A 14400-nucleotide genomic window follows, 5' to 3' on the forward strand; every position below is an offset into this window, starting at 1 on the left:
TATTCTATTAACTCAGCATTCAATAATATCTTTAACCCCTAAGGCAACCTTCTGTGTGAAAATAAAATAAAAAATGGTGGGAATTTGCAGAATGAAATTGTTAGAGATGTTCTCTTCAAAGTGGAATCACAGATTCAGAAAACATTTTACATGGAGACATTCGGAGCCAGGTGGTCTGGGTTTCTCGCCTTCACGTAAACCAAGCTCCCCAGGGCCTGTGTGGTTTCCCCGTGGCCTCCCACGACAGTACTAGCAATAAGTTCAGAGGTTGCAGCTCCCATTTTGACATTATTTCCAACATCCCATACATCCCAAGTGTATTCTTCACAAAAATAATAACTATCTATGGATTGTGACATTGACCAAAGGAAAGCCTAGGACTTGTACCGAATGTTCATTCACAAAAAAAAGCAAGGCATGTGGAAAATTGAACTGTGTCTTTTTATTCGAATCAAAGTAGAGTCGCCATGATTTTGAATGTTGGCATTCAAATGCTTCCAGAACCTGGGCCAGTTTATCACACAAAGCACCGGGATGGGACAGGAGGCACTTGGCCTCACAGTGCATTTGTGGCCGCGATGGCCGCCGAGATACAGTGTCTGTGGTTTGAGCAAGACTCTGCTCAGGGCCCCCTACCTCCCCAGTGGTCCAGTTGCAATGCTAATGACAGATGAACACAGGGCATGTTTTCTAAAGGCCAAGGGGGATGTAACATTGGACTCAGCAAGGAAGTCATTTCTCTTTTCATATATGCTCTTGATCAACTCATCAAAAATGGGAAAGTTCATGTAGAACAAATTTCTGATCTTTGTGAAAACATAGTCATTCACCTTCTGGCTGGTAACATTGAACTCTCACCTCAGAAACTAGAGAATGAATGCAGTCGGAGACAAAGTGAAGAGAAAGCCTGCCTGTCTCAGTCATGGAGGACAAAGGATTCCGGGCAGTTTATTTGGTTCTGTCAAAATGATCACTGAGCCGCTAGCTTGCTCGGGCCTTCCGCCGAGACCTGAGGTTCCGGCCACCCATTCATTCCCACCCTCTCATCTGTGCCTCCGGGGAGCGCTGCTCTTCGGTTTGGTGGGTTTTTTTAAAGTTCAAAATTTCTAAAGGGACAAAGAATCATTACTTACTATTTAACCCAAAATAGGTATTTTATATAGCAGTTTTGCCAAATACTACTTAGACGTGATTGAGCTGACAATTTCTTTGCAGATAATTGCAATTTTCAAGATAACACATTTGATTTCAGCATTTCAAATAATAAAGCAGAAAAAAAATTAATCTTACTTTGGAGTGTTTCAAATGTGAACAGAATTGATAAAAGGCAGGGTGTTTATAAAGTCCTCATACCATGTTAAAATGTAACAGCTTTGAACGAAGACCTGACAGAAGAAAACCAGAAGCTAAACGTTGAACCACGTTTCATTAGTTTTGATACTGGCACTGATTTTTTTATTTTAAAAATAATTTTATTCACAGTTTGTCATTTCAGGATGGTAGCGTGTCTGATCTTCTTTGGTAAGCATTGTTGTAGAAACAATTTATTGCTAATTTTGTCATATTGACATATACTATATATAAATCAATTTTAAACCAATGCAGACACATCCCTGGCTAGGTGGCTCAGTTGGCTGGAGTGTTGTCTGGTACACCAAAGGATTATGGGTTTGATTCCCTGGTCAGGGCATGTACGTAGTTCCTGGTTGGGGCACGGAAGAGAGGCAACTGATCTCTCTCTGTCTCTTTCTTTCAGAAATCAGTAAACACATCCCCAGGTGAGGGTTTAAAAAAAAATGCAGATACAAAATTGAACAGTATGGATTGCAATTATACAAAAACAGGATATTAATGACAACAAGCTGTGGCCACAGGTGCTTTACACCTGAACTTCTGGGCGTGCCAACCTCAAAAAGGCATTTAGAAATATGAATTAAGAAATCTGCAAGCTTGCTCTTGCCGGTGTGTCTCTGTGGATTGATGTGGATTCAGTGCCAGACTGCGAAGTAAAGGGCTACAGGTTCAATTCCCAGCTGGGGCATGTGTGTGCCTGGGTTGTAAGCCAGGTCCCCAGTAGGGGGGTGTGCAAGAGGCAACCACACACTGTTGTTTCTCTCCCTCTCTTTCTCCCTCTCTTTCTCCCTCTCTTCCCCTCTCTCTAAAAACGAATGCATAAAATCTTTTTTAAAGAAGATCTGTAACCTAGAACCAGTAAGACAAAAGTAGACCCCAAAGGTAGACCCTGAAGTCTAAGTGATAAGGCAGGTGGTGGTTTTTAGTATTTAAGGGGCGGTGCTGGGCAGGCAGACAGGACTGGCGTCGCTGTCTCTGGTAAGCATCGCATAACTGACATGATGCACTGAATGCAAGAGCTGCGTGTCTTTAAAGGTCATGGAAGGTTTGGCCACACAGATGACCCGGTCAATAGAGCCATGCTGGGACCTTAATATCCAGGGCATTTAGCTGGAAGACAGCATAAACTGAACCTGCCACCCTGCAGTCAAAAAACTGTCCTCTGAGTGCAGGACCCTGAACTATCCTAAAGGACTTGTCCAGGCTTACGGGGCCACGCGCCAGGAGTGTTTGCAGAATGGGACAGGAGCCTAGAACTCTGGTCCACGTCCTCTTTAATAAGCTCTTTAGGTAGCAGAGCAAGGAGAAGCGGCCTGTTGTGATGTCCATACTTCACTATTTTGGGGACATGGATTCCAAACATTTCTTCTCACACAGTAAGAGAGCAACCATTCCAAATCCTAACGTACAGATTCATCTGGTTTCCTTACCTACCTGGCTACTTTGAAGGCTGTTTCCTGTTATGTTGTTTATTCATACTGTATTCTATTTCTAAGACTCCAGCATATGCACAAATAGGCAACAGGAGTCTACTTCAAATACTCACTCTGGGAATCTGAAATACAGGGTAACGCCCTTGAATCTTTCCCAGGCCCAGCTGGTATCTCTGAGGTGCGTAAATCAGGTTGGTCTAATGAGCATGACCATTAGTGAGGTTACTATATTTCTCAACACATCATCATTTAGTCTCATTACCTTGTATACAAAGATCGATCTTAAAATTACCTGAGTGAACAGGAGTATGCAGCCGAAGTTGAGAGATAAAAGGGTCTTTGCACTTTCTGGGTTATATCTTCTGAGCCTCACGTGGAATCCAGTAAAGTATGGACAAGTTAATAACACGAGAGAACCATTCAACTGCATGTCACGTAAAGGGCGAGCAAGAATTCCACAGGTTGTGACTTGTTCTTCCTTGATTCACAGAACCGGCATTTTTTTCACTTCTCCTCACTGAGTTTCTGAAAAAAGAAGGGCTATTTCAGTCCAGGAAATTTTCCAGAGCCTGCAATGGCATTTAATTTGGGCTCTGAATACTTTTCCTGGATTATAACCAACTGGTTGCATTCGAAGCAGATTTATTGATTTTGGCTCCTCCTAATATCCAACCACAGGAGGTGCACAAAGCTGGATCCTAGTCCCCTGTGTGTGCATCGCGGGGCACTGCTCCCTAATGAAATGCACTGGCCCTCTCCGAGGATGCAGAGAGTCCTGTATATCAAGTACAGGTCTGTGGACTGCTGTTACAACAGCGTGGGTCTTCCAGGAAACAGATGACAGAATGGAATTACATGTGTGAAAGAGTTATTGAGGGAAACATCTGAGAAGAATAAAGGGGAGAGAAGGCCAGAGTGAGCGGGGGGAGCTCACTCAGGCTGCGATACCAGTGTGCCCCCCATGAAGGGAAAACAGTGTGGGGACAGGAGGACGGGGTGGGAGGAGCCTCAGCATCCCTGTAGCTCTGGGGCGGGTGCCTCTAGGTTGATGGAGCAGGGCCAGGGAAAAGGGTGCTCCTTTGAAGAGCTCCTCATTGGTTAGAATGACCCAGACTGTGGTGAAATTGCACTGTGGTCCAGTTTCTGCTCCAGTGAGCAGCTCTCCCAGGGCTTGGGTGTGAAGCGCAATGAACACAGGGTCGCTGCAGCTGGAGGCGTGTGAGCTGCACTCTCTCTCTGCAGCGGGGTCTCCTTCTGTGTCCCCTCCTTCCACAGACATTTGCCTGGTGCCCCCCATGCTCACCTCCCATGGCTGCAGTGGATGGGTAATGTTCTTTGCCACCCGTGGGGAGCACCTTCTTCTTCCAACAATAAAAATTTTCCCAAATGTGAAAAGTAGTTCAAAGCCCAGATGACTGAAAACAGTGATAAATACCTACCACCTAACTCCAGACATAAAAACTGAAAGACAAATAAAGGTAGTCAAAGGCTACACCTGTAGTTTTTTGAGATGAGAAGCCATGATTGCATTACTCAATGCTCTGCAAAGCTTGTAGTTATTGCAGTTTCTCCATGCTTTTTTTTGCAGAAATGAAAACCAGAAAATAGTAATCCCTGCTTCATTTTGGAGGGAGCCAAACTGTTCAACTCCTCACTCACTGTGGCAAAATAATTACTTCTTTGTTTGAACAACCACCAAGTCTGCCTATACATACATACATATATATATGTATATGTATATATAAACAAATAACATTTAGATCAAACCAGCTCTGTCAGCAGTATAATTGAAGTACATAGTATAATTCAGAAATTCCATGCAAAGTAGGCTACGGATTATGTTGTCATCATCATACCTACCACCAAGACTGCATCTCGGATGCTGGAGAACAATGAGCTACACCAGTAAGAGTGTTCCCTTGTAAAGGCGTGCACCAAGGAACACGTGATTGTTAGGAATTCTCCTCCGAAGACCTCTTCTAAACACTCCGACTTTTTACAAACAATACTTCTTGCCTTCGTCACTTGGAACTGAGGAATCATTCCCATTCTAGTTTTCTGAAAGCACTCAAAATATTTTTCTCGGTGTTTTTTTTTCTTTTTCTTTTTTTTTTGCTAATTAACCAAGAAGGACTTTTGGAACTGTTTGTGACTGTTTGCCTGTAGTAGTAATGAACCCAACAATTCACTACTAGCAGAATCACCACATGATTACAATGGTGTTAGTGTTAGGAACACAGTAAAGCGGAGAGAAAAAGAGAATACAAACACAAGTGAAGCTTCTTTAATTTCTCTGGAAGGGGGTGCTGGGGGTTTGTGGGTAAATAATGATGTGCACCAGCCAGGGATCTCATGCAGCTTTGTGCATAGTTTAATAAAGTAGTTCTCCTTGCAGTCTGAGTAATTAAGTCTTATGACATTCCAGGAACCATGAATCCTGCTGAGTTGTTTAAGTTTAGGAGAGCCTCTTGATGTACCATCAAAATAATAAAAAATAAAAAAGGACACTTCTCTGGTTCTTACCAAGCAGCTTTGCTTTTGTACCTTGGAACACAACTGAATGTGGCCCACTCAGACTGCTCGGTCTCATTGTTCAGTAGAAGTTCCTTTTTGAAATTCATTGCCTTCAATTACATGCTTAAAAAGAATTTTAATTGCATGGCTGTAAAGAATAAAGACGCTCTAGGCTCCATTTGTTTATCACGGAGGGGCCTCAAAAAGGAGGACAGAGCTTCCCTGCTCGTGCATGGGTTGCAGAGAGAGGGAGACGACTTTTAATTCGACAAGTTCAGAGAGATTTCTTAGTTTGACGCGCTCGGCAGGGGGTCTTTGAGTGTCTGGCGATGCTTCAGCATTCTGAGCTTTGAAAGCCCTTCCCTGCAGCAGAAATCGTATCAAAAGCCAATGATAATATTCCCTGCAAGGTAAAGCACCCTATTGAAGATTTCGAGAGCTGTTTATTTATTCATCACAGTTTTTCTTTTAGGACATATCAGGCATCTAGGTAATAATTCACATAGATGATAGAAAATGCAAAAAAAAAAATCCTTCTCATTAATCTTTCACCTTTTCCTTCTTTCCCTTCTCTGTAGGCCACATGTAGATATAAAATGTGCTTTCTGTTTGTCCCAAACACATATATCTTCATTCCAAATCTCAGTTTCTGTCCCTTTCTCCTTTCGTTTTTAAACAAAATTGCCTTTTTCAGACTACCTTCGACCACCAGCTGAGCCTCTAAGGTGTTTATGGCCATTTTCTCCTGCTAAATCCTCAAAGTGATTAATTAATTTTACAGACGTATGTTCAGTTTCTAAGGCCCTTTTGGAAACTTGGTATTTTAAGTAGGTTTCAGAAAGCTGTTTTCAAAGCAAATGTTAACAATCGTGCTGGTCTCTGGGAGGCTATGCGTATTTTAATATTTTGCATTATATTTGGGATCCATGGGAGGAAAGGAAATGTTTCTCTCTCTTCCACTGTTTCTAGGGCAGAGCTGGGGATAAGAGACCACAACAGCCCCGCCCTCTTGTGGCATTGGTGTCTGCCATGGGTTCGACAGAATAGGTGAAAACAAAAAAAACAGCTTTCCCCCTTCTGCTTTCAATAGCATTAAACGTGACCTTGCCTTGCAAATATCTGTGAGGGACCAAAAGGGAAGCAGTCACCCTATCACAGGAAGTGTTCTTAATTTTTCTTATTTTAACTATGGAGACTTAAGGATGGTGTGATGCTTACAACGGCAGGTTTCTTTCTTTCTTTCTTTCTCTTTCTTTCTTTCTTTCTTTCTTTCTTTCTTTCTTTCTCTCTCTCTCTCTCTCTCTCCCTCCCTCCCTCCCTTCCTCCCTCCCTCCCTCCCTCCCTCTCTCTCTCTCTCTCTCTCTCTTTCTTTCTTTCTTTCTTTAGTGGAATCAATGAAGGACCACTATGCATGCAAAAGAAACTTGGAAAAAATTCAGTACCGCGTCGTCCTTGGGCATGTTTAAGTACATTTCACCTTACTACCATAAAGTAGGTTGTAGACTGTATTTAAGCAGCAAAAGTGTGAGACAGAGGAAACCACCAGGCTGAGTATCCCTGACAAAATAGCCACAGGATAGCAGACGCAAATATTCCGTCCGCTCATTAATATTCACTGAACTCCCATAAAGGGCAAGCAAGGCACAGCGCGCTCTGCACAAAGACAGTCCCGTCCCGAGGATTTCCAGCTCTGTAGTTGATTCAGGATCATTTTCACACCCAGAGAAGCAGAGCCGGACCAAACGTAGTCCCAAAACGGAACGGAGGGCAAAGTAACCATTCCTTCTCAGTGTAGGGGTGGCTACAGTGTTGTGGAACTCTCTGCATGCTTTCAACACAATAAATCAATCGGTCCTAGGTTTAGAGCTCGCTTCCGCCCAGCACTGCTGCCGGAACACTGAGGTTGCCTCCACCCAACCACAGCAGGGGAGGTGGGGGGACGGGAGGGGGGGATGACGTTCAGTTCTTCTTCTGAGACTGGTACAATGTTTCATTCCCTCACTGTGGGGGTGAGGGAGGTCGGAGAGTCATTCCTTTGATTACCTCTGGATGCAAAATGAACACAGCTAGTCAGACTTTCAAACTCACTGGTGGTGTCTCGACTAAGCTCTGTCTATACATTTGAAAGTCAAGTCAATTTAAATTTGATATATAGGTGATGATTACCCTCCCTTATTTAACATTCTGTACTCATTTCTCAATGAAAGAACTGCAGAGACCCATGATGACTTTTGCATTCTTAAGCAATCTCTGTTTAAAATCCAATGAGCGGTACAGGTGAGAAGAACACGTTCAGGTGTATTATTGAAGCATGAGTCATCTCAAACATGGGTATCATAAAAGCATATTTTGATCGCTGATGTTTAAGAAAAGCTCAGTGCCTTTTGCTGCTCATCAGAATTTTCCAGGGTTGCTGCAGATTTGCTATTCACTGTGGTCGCGTCGTTCACCCCCACTTCTCTTCCGATGAACACCATTGTCTGTCAATATTTGGGGGGTGCACTCAGGGTCTGGTTGATGGAATTCGGTTCATTAACTTGGAAGTCCTTGAAAGTAACATGATGGCAACTAGATCATTCACAGGACCAACAGATGACTGGCTTAAAATCGTTAAAGTAAAAAAAAAAATTCTAAATTTTAAAATGTTATATAAATTTTCTTTTTTTAATTTTTTAAATATTTTATTTATTTATTTTTTTAGACAGAGAGGAAGGGAGGGGGAAAGAGGGGGAGAGAAACATCAATGTGTGATTGCCTCTAGCATGCTCCCTACCAGGGCACTGACCAGCAACCCAGGCATGTGCCCTGACTGGGAATCGAACCTGCAACCCTTTGGCTCACAGGCTGGCACTCAATCCACTGAGCCACAACAACCGGGGAGGGGAGGGGGAATCTTATATAAAATTTCAGAGCTGAATATTTTTTTTTCTTTTTATCAGTCACATAAAAGAAAATGTTTTCTCCTTGTTAGTTATTGGAGAAAATTCTTAAGTGATTGTTTTGAAAGCATACCACATTTTTTTCTCTTGATAACAATGTAAAATCGCAACTTGAGCACTGAAATCAGCATGTAATTTGTTGGTAAGGGAGGGGAAGTTTTTATCTGAAGCTTGCTTGATGTGATTTGATAAGCTTATACTTGAAGTTTCTTAGAATTTAACGTACTACTATTTTTAACCGGTGATCTAAATAGGCCTAAGGTGCCTACAGTTGTGGCATTATTTTGGATTAGGACAACTTCCTGGGAACATGCAAACAGTCTCTATGCCAGTATAGTAAAATAAAATGATGAATATATTTGAACAACCCCAGCATTATAAATAAAGTTAGTTTCCTTCATAGCCATAGGTGTTCGTGTCAGAGGGGAAAATCACCTTGCAGTTTCCCAGGTTGTGAGGAAGTCAGCGTTTGGGGGAGAGGCATTTTGTCTCAGGTAACAGCATCAAAAACTCAGATGCAAAGGGCTGAAACACAGCCATGGAGCATCTCAGATGTATCCAGTGTCCGGCTCTGGATTATTGGCTACAGGTACAGTTGACAGCGATTTGCAGTATGGAACCCGAATGCCAACAAAGGCACTTTCCAGGTTGGCTGCCCTCCTGTTTGCCAAAGAGGGTTCCTTTTTTGCCTCCCCAGTTGGCTCGACTCCCTCCTTCGAAGGAGATACTGGCCCATCTTCTGGGGGAGCTGAACGATCCCAGAATGTGGAGGGAAGACGGGAGGAATGAGTATCAAGGCAACTGCGCTTTGCTGGGGGCCTCGTTGCCAGAGGTGCTAAGGAGACTGTTGCGGAGGCAAATGAAAGGGAGAGAGAAATTTTCCAAGTACCACTGGGACTCGTCCGTCCTCATCACTTTGTGGAGAAAGGCGGGTGGAGCACTTTGGAAGCACATTTCAACTCTTGTCCTGTGCTTCTTTGCAAAGGGGCCCTGTGAGTGGCCGTTTCATAAAGGCCACATTTTCTGTGGGCACCGTGAATCCTGACGCAAATCTAGTGCCGAGCGCGAGTTTCAGAGAGCGTGAAGCCTGGCACCAGAGCTTCTCTCCTGCACACGCCCGTGCGTGCTTACACTCAACTTGGCTTTTTCTCAAATCTTGGCAGAAGTCAAAAGCCCCAATAATTGCTCTTCTAGTGTTGATGCCTTTGCCCCTCTCCAAACACAGAAAGCCCTAACGGTGCTCACCCACATGACGCAGCAGCGTGGAGTAGATGGAAACACGAAGAGGAACGGCACACACACCCATTCTTGGCTTTGCGTTTCCATGTTGTTCTGTTTCTGACAATGGGAGGAGAGGGCTACAGGTGATGTCTCTGGTCAGGCTGGAAGAGAAACCAACACAGAGCCACCTGGGAGAGCAGGCGGAGATTGATGGCTAGGAGACAGGACCAAGTCAGAGGGCAGGAGCCCGTTTACCCTGGAAAGAAGCACACACCCATCCGTGCTGTGCTCAAGCAAATGAAGTCTGGCAGTGAGGGAAAAAAATGAGACTCTCAGTGAAAAATGCATTGGGCCTCTCTGGAAACAGAATGGAGGTAGCAGGGCAAGTGTGAGGATGTATTCCTCAGGGATAAATAACTTCTGTTTACCATCCTCCTCCACCCATGGCACCCCACAAGTGACACTACGTGGCCTTCCCGTTGAATGAGGAGCCTGGCAGGGATGGAGGGGGTGATGTGTGCACTGCAGTGTCTGAGACTTCAGAGGCGGCCTGGTTCTTGGATGAATATTCTGAGATGGGTTCGTTACTGTGAGGCTTCCAGCAGAATACACTGAGCGGACAAGCACGCGTCCCTGCGGGGTGAAGGGGAATCTGGAGAACCTCTTGTGTGTTTCCACTGCATATAAAATTCTCTAGAGAAAGAGCCACTTGCCTTTGTCCTTAAATATGCACATATCATCTGTCAGAAATGAGGTTATGAATAGGAGAACCAGGAGATAGTTTTGGAATAAATGAAAGCAGAAAGTCAGTCATTGAGTGTAACTTTTTCCATACTTAGACGCCCCCTTCCCTCATTTCTTATGTTTCTTTTTTTAAAAGATTTTATTTATTTATCTTTAGAGGTGTAGAGAAGGAAAGAGGGAGAGAAATATCAATGTATGGTTGCTTCTGGTGCATCCCCTGCAGGGAACTGGCCTGCAACCCAGGCATGTGCCCTGACTGGGAATCGAACTGGGATCATCTGGTTCGCAGGCCCGCACTCAATTCACTGAGCTACACCAGCCAGGGCTTATTTTTCCTTTTAACCTTTTTTCCTTGCTCTTTTATCTTCACAACCTCTGTTCTTTTATTACCTCTTTGTTTTCTTTCTCCACCTTCTCACACCATTTTTTTAACTAAAAAAAAAATGGTGGGGCCAAAAGGAGAAGGCTCCCAAGGGGAAGACAGAGGTAGGCAACCCCAGGTCAGCGGTGGAGCTTCAGAGAAGAGGGAGATCATTTTTTCACTAGATTGAATGAACCATGAATCTGACCAATATGAAAATCCTTGGGTTCTTAAAATTCAGCATCTCGTGTGGGGATATTGATTTATAACGGAAAGCCTAGAAAATGGAAGCTTCATTTTCCTGGCCAAAAATATAGTAGAAAAAATGTGAAATTAATATATGTATATATGTATATGTATGTATGTATGTACGTATACATATACACACACACACACATGCATACAGGAAAAGGACCATGGCACTTAATCTGCAGTCCACGCTCCACAGATGAGCTCGCAAACAAGCATTTTGTGTTTAATATCTCTGTATGTTGAGCAGTGTTTTTAAAGACTAAATGTGATTATAAAAATGATTTGCATCTGTTTGGGAGCTGCATTTTTTTCACGAATGCCTTATGTGAAATGGGGCTCCTGTCCCCAGCTGGTCTACCAGTTCACACCAAATAGACTGGAACCTGAGATACCAACCCGTATTTGTAACATTATTTCTCACGGAAGTCAACAAAGTGGGCTCTGCACGGTGCTTGGCCTCTTTCCTCCATGCAAAACCGAGATAATGGTTCCAAACTCACAGATCTGACCTGAGGAAAAAAAGCTCCTGGCTTAGATACTATATCCTTTGGTGGCTTGTATGATTCTATCCCAGAAGGCAGCTGAAGGGGAAGTTTCTAATGTGTCCTTGAGTCTGAAGTGGCAGCTCCAAACCAAAATCGGGCACCAGTTTGGGTTAGAAGGGCCATGCACTTGCCGAACAAGCACACGCATGTGCATTAGCAAGAGTGTCCGTCGGAACAAAGGCAGAAAAGGCTAGTGAAGCCCTATCATGCCCAGTCCCTGTGTTCTGGGACAATTACAGCAAGAGGCTGGCACGGTGAAGGCTGGTCAGAGCCTCATACCAACACTCCGCAATAAACGATCTCTGGCCTTTGGTATAAAATCTCGATAATCAGTGTCTTGTCCACCTATCCCAGGGTAAAGAGCAGATGTTAAGGCATAAAGGTTGTTGTTAACCATAGTTACTGAAGAAGCAGCAGTCGGAATCAGCTGTCTGAGCTGTAAGAAACGCACTGTTCTATTTGTGAACAAAAAGCCCCAAATTCCATTGTCCCTTCATTCATTCCTAAAACATTCGTCAAGACATAGATTTTCCTTTGTACAGTTAACAACCATTAGTATTCAGAAGATTGTATAGTTTACATTTTCCTGCATTCCATCTTATGCTCCTTTAAGTGCCCAATGTATTTTCTATTTTACTTCAGTTTTGTAATTTGACTTTGATTTTAATTAGATTTTTATACTTTGTGCCTATCGGAGTTCAGGAAAGCATCTGAATAAAATTACTGTGGGCTGAATTCTACTGTGCTGTTTCCTGAATCACCGCATAGACTTTCTCGTCCAATTTCCTGCCAATACATATGAAAATGGCTATGTTGTTTCTGTTTTCTTTCTGAAAATAAGAGCTAGATGCTGGTCCCGTAGGAACTTCCTCCTCATCTAACATTTCATTATCTGATGTCTTGCAAAGAGCCCCTCACATTCTGAATGCTCACGATTACCTCCAGTTTATCGTGAAATTCAGAGCAGAAATTTTTACCATGTCTCATTTTTGAAAAATAAATATAAAAGTGTTTTTTCAAGCAAAAGGTCGTTTTTAGAATACTTGAAAGTGTAAAAAAAAAAGTGTCGTGCTAAAGGTTCATAATGATGTGGTCATCTTGGAAGGAAAATAGAAAAAAAATCAACTCTCCTTCAACCTTTCAAATGATAAGAAGTAAGCTCTTCTCTCTTCCAGAGGATGTGGGAGGGGCTCTTGTGTTTGATTACCTGAGGAAATCTAAAATGAGTTTTATGCAAATTTTTCTACAATGAAACATTTTGTAAGCCGTAATACTGAAAAGACCTTTTACCAAGCACTTGCAAAGCAAATCAGCCGATAATTCTGCAATATCTAAACAAAATATGATACAATTAAGGTTTCTCTTGAATTGTGAGATTTCTACTGAGGCATTCCTGTATCATTGCAAATGTGGAGGTGGATTTCTCCCTTGATTCTCCTGCCTCCATTGTCATTCCCCCACTTAAAAGGGATTTTTAAGACTCTTCTGGTCTGTTGCCTGTTGCCACTGAGACATTTAAGTTATTATAGAGCTTGATTTTTATTTCGGTCTCATGAGAAATGGTTTCAGCTCGGGGAAGCCCAAACTTCAAATGCCCATGGAAGTGCGATGAATGTAATTTGAATTCTGCAGGAAAATAACTTCAAAGGTGACACTTTTGTTGGAGGTACTGAAATACCAACAGTAATACTTTTAACAAGGGTTAGTGGAGAACACCACTTGGAGCAAGGAAATCTAACATATCCCATAACTGTCCAAACGTAAGCCACACTGAACCCCATCACCCTGAAGCGAGGCGCTCTGAATGGCTGGATGAAGATGGACAGTCAGTCTCTTTGGGGAGAAGACTGGCCATTTATTTTTTCTTAGTTTGAAGAGTGATACCGTGTTGCATCATGGGTGGAACAGTATCCAGTAAGAACCTATTCTGTGCTTTGCGAAGTACCCTTTATTCACTTCTTTCCTCCACCGGGAAAATGCTCCAGGTGAGAGGAGAGGTGCCAAGGGAAATGTGGTGGATCTGGGCTGTTCTGGAAGGTTCCAAAGATGCCAACCAACCAAGAGTGCCTCTCCTGCCTGTCCCTTCCACCTACTGGCTCTTTTTTTTTTTTTATCTCTTTGTGTTTTCTAGCACTCTACAAAAGCTGAAGTATCACGTGGATAAGGAGGTGGTGGTTTGTTTGAGGTGAGAAATACAGTATCATTACCCTCTAGAGGTAACACTTCAGCCCTGGCTGTTGTAGCTCAGTGGACTGAGTGCCGACCTGTGAACCAAAGGGTCATTTGTTCTATTCCTAGCCAGGGCACGTGCCTGGGTTGCAGGCCAGATCTTGTCTCGAGTGGGGGACCCACAAGAGGCGACCACACATTGATGTTTCTCTCACTCTCTTTCTCCCTCCTTTCCCGTCTGTCTAAAATAAATAAATAAAATCTTTTTAAAAAAGGTAACACTTCATCCTAAGTAAAAAATGAGACTATCAAAAATAACGTGAAGCCTAAAAGATTTTGACATGCCCTTAAGGTTAAAATGGCGTAATCGTTTGCAACCAGAAGCAAGATTAAGTCCTAGCAACTTAATGTACAGTATGGCAAACGTAGATGACAATATTGTATTACAATCATCAAACTTGCTACAATACTAGATCTTTGTCATTTGCTATAATGACAGTCATATCACAGTATACATAAATGCATTGCATAAGCATGCTGTACGCCTTAATTTTACATAATGTTACATGCAAACTATATTTCAATTACAAATTGTAAAGTGGTATAATTACTGCCTAATTATAAAGTGTGTACACCTTACGTTACTGTCATTCTCTTGAGGGACCTGGTAGAAGATTCCTATTCATTCAGTAAGAAGCTTCTCAAAGCTTGATTCACTATAACACCAGCGATAATAATAGCTAGTTGCAAGGCTTGCTGTAGAGAAGGAATACATGAATTATGACACAGTCATCCTGTAACGACTGGTGCTATGGAAAACAACAAAGGGGTGACTCATCCCTTCCCCTAAATATTCTGTGACCCTGAGA

This window comes from Sturnira hondurensis, unplaced genomic scaffold (assembly GCF_014824575.4).
Source record: "Sturnira hondurensis isolate 20B ecotype Veracruz unplaced genomic scaffold, ASM1482457v3 Scaffold0008640, whole genome shotgun sequence".
NCBI lineage: Eukaryota > Metazoa > Chordata > Mammalia > Chiroptera > Phyllostomidae > Sturnira > Sturnira hondurensis.